This window comes from Geospiza fortis, unplaced genomic scaffold, assembly GCF_000277835.1.
Source record: "Geospiza fortis unplaced genomic scaffold, GeoFor_1.0 scaffold489, whole genome shotgun sequence".
Taxonomy (NCBI): Eukaryota; Metazoa; Chordata; class Aves; order Passeriformes; family Thraupidae; genus Geospiza; species Geospiza fortis.
The window spans coordinates 117130-119554 of NW_005054710.1; positions in this window are offsets into that span (position 1 = coordinate 117130).

A 2425-nucleotide genomic window follows, 5' to 3' on the forward strand; every position below is an offset into this window, starting at 1 on the left:
GAGGCAGCCGAAGATCCACAGGGAGACGGAACCCCACGACCCAGACCCGCAGCTGGGACCGGCTTTTGGAGATGGCAGAAAAAAACATCAACGGGAGCCACCCTGGCTCAGGACCTCTGGGAACTGGGCCCACACCTCTTCCCTGCTTTACCCCTTTGTCTTTAATTAACAACAGCCTCTGTTAATCACCCTTCAGAGCCAGCTCCTTCTCTCCATTGTGCTGAGAGAAGAAAAACAGAGCAGCTTGAAAGGCCTGGCACGGAGCTTGTCACTGCAGCCCTGACAGGAGCAGAACAATGGGTGGAAGGTGGATTCTTCTCGGGGCTGAAGGAAGGAGTGTCTGTTCGGTGTCATTTGTAGTGTATCCTATTAAAATCCTCCTGCATCATCACATTTTGTTGGGATTTCCTTTCTCTGCGGGGCCATTTCGGTCCCATCCTCTCCTCTACCTCCCTAGGCTTCCTCAAGCTGGTTCTGTGAGCAGCAATTACAGGGTTTTATGGTAATTGGGAGGTAATTGTTTAATTAATTTGGGTTGTGAAATGGACGGTTGGATGAAGCACCCAAAATTTAAGCACAAAGGGCTCAGTTGTTCTCTGGGGGGCATGGGGGTCTCTGGAGGTGCTGACTTTGATGAACATGTGAGAGGTGGAATGTGATCAGCTGACGGCTGGAAAGCCACAAGGTTTTTATTTTACACCCTGGTTTAGCTCGGCCTCTCCCTCCTGAAGGATTCTGTTCATTCCTGGAACCATAAAATCCAGTCCTTGAGGCTGAAAAACATCTCCAAAGTCACTGAGTCCAACCTTTGTTCAATGTCCATCTCCCACCAGACCAGTGCCATGTCCAGTCCTTTCTTGGACACCTCCAGAGGTGGCCACTCCAAACCTTCCCGGCCACCCTTTTCCAGGAGGGATTTTCCCAAATTTCCCACCCTGAGCATCCCCTGGCGCAGCTCGAGGCCGTTCCCTCTTGTCCTGTCCCTGTTCCCTGGGAGCAGAGCCCAGCCTTGTCCATTCTGCATCCATATTTAAAACCAGTTTTTGGGAATTATCGCGATTCCCTGCAGAATTCTGAGGTTCAGGAAAGCTGAGCACATTTTCAGGAGTATCAAAGAACGCGAACCAAGGCAAAAATGTGAGGATGGGGATGAGAACCAGATGAAATCCACCAAGGAACCTCTCCTTGATTTCTGAGCTGCCAAACGCTTCGAGATGTGGAGAAATTTCTCCCGACTGTGGCATCATCAAAGGGCTGCTTTTATATGACAGCAAAATGTCACCAGGCTGTGCAAGAGAGGATTTCCCAAGGGAGGAGTGACACAAGAGCTCGGATCCCGCCTGGTGCTGTTGTTTTCTGTCGGGATGGGAACACAGAGAGAACCCTGCGTGAGCCCCAGGTCTAAAGATGACCTAAAACCCCTTGGAAAACATGGGAAGGAGAGCAGGAACCCCCCCAAAAAAGTTTAAAATATGTTTTCAATACTTTTTATTGCACTATAGAATCATTAATATTAAATCAAGAAAAATGAGCTGAAATATGGGAAATATAAAAAAAAATAAATTGTCCATATGTGAGATTCCTGCTTGGAAGATCAAATTTTTCACTCTCTGTTTAAGCTGAAAATGGGTTTGAAAAATTGAATTGACAGCTCTGGAGGTAAATAGAAAATTAGATGACACACGACTAAAGTTGCTTAAATTCCCTGCACGCCTAAAGAGGTTTAGGAATTTTAATCTGCGATTAATTTAATGATGGCACCCAATAAATTCATCAGCTCCGAGCAAAACCTTAATGGGGCTGAAGGAACAGGCTCAATTGGAAAACAATTAGATAATTTGTTTGCAATCGTGGTGAAGCTCTGGAGAGAGGAGGCAAAATCCCACAGAATTCCAGTTCAGCAAATCCCAGAATGTGTCACAGGGTGAAACCAGAGCTCCAAATTCCTGAAAGTTACTCCAGGATTTGGAGGAGGATTTCAGCTGGCTCTGGGCAAAGTGGTTTCCAACCCAAGGATTTGTAGGAGAAAAGGTGGAAAAGAAAATGTGAGGCAGAAATAGGGATATAAAAGAGTTTTAATGGGAAATATTGGTGGTGGAAAATCTGTTGTCCCCATCCTCAAACCCAGTGCTGAGTGGGATAATTGGCCTGGTTTTCATCCTGGAGCCTCCAACCCTCCCAAATTCCTGAATTAGGCAGAAAAGATGAGTTGGAAAAAGGAAAAAGAAACCAACAATGGGAATTTGAATGCAACAGAACTTTAATGGCAGGGAAGGGTTGGGGGCACAGTCACACGCAGGGAGCACATGGGACGATTCCCAAGGCTTTGGGGAGTGATGCAGATCCACAAAGGCTGGAGAAGGCAACTCCTGGGATGTCCCTGGCTTGCAGCTTCCCCAGGAGCCGAGCCCAGCCCGTGGCTGCT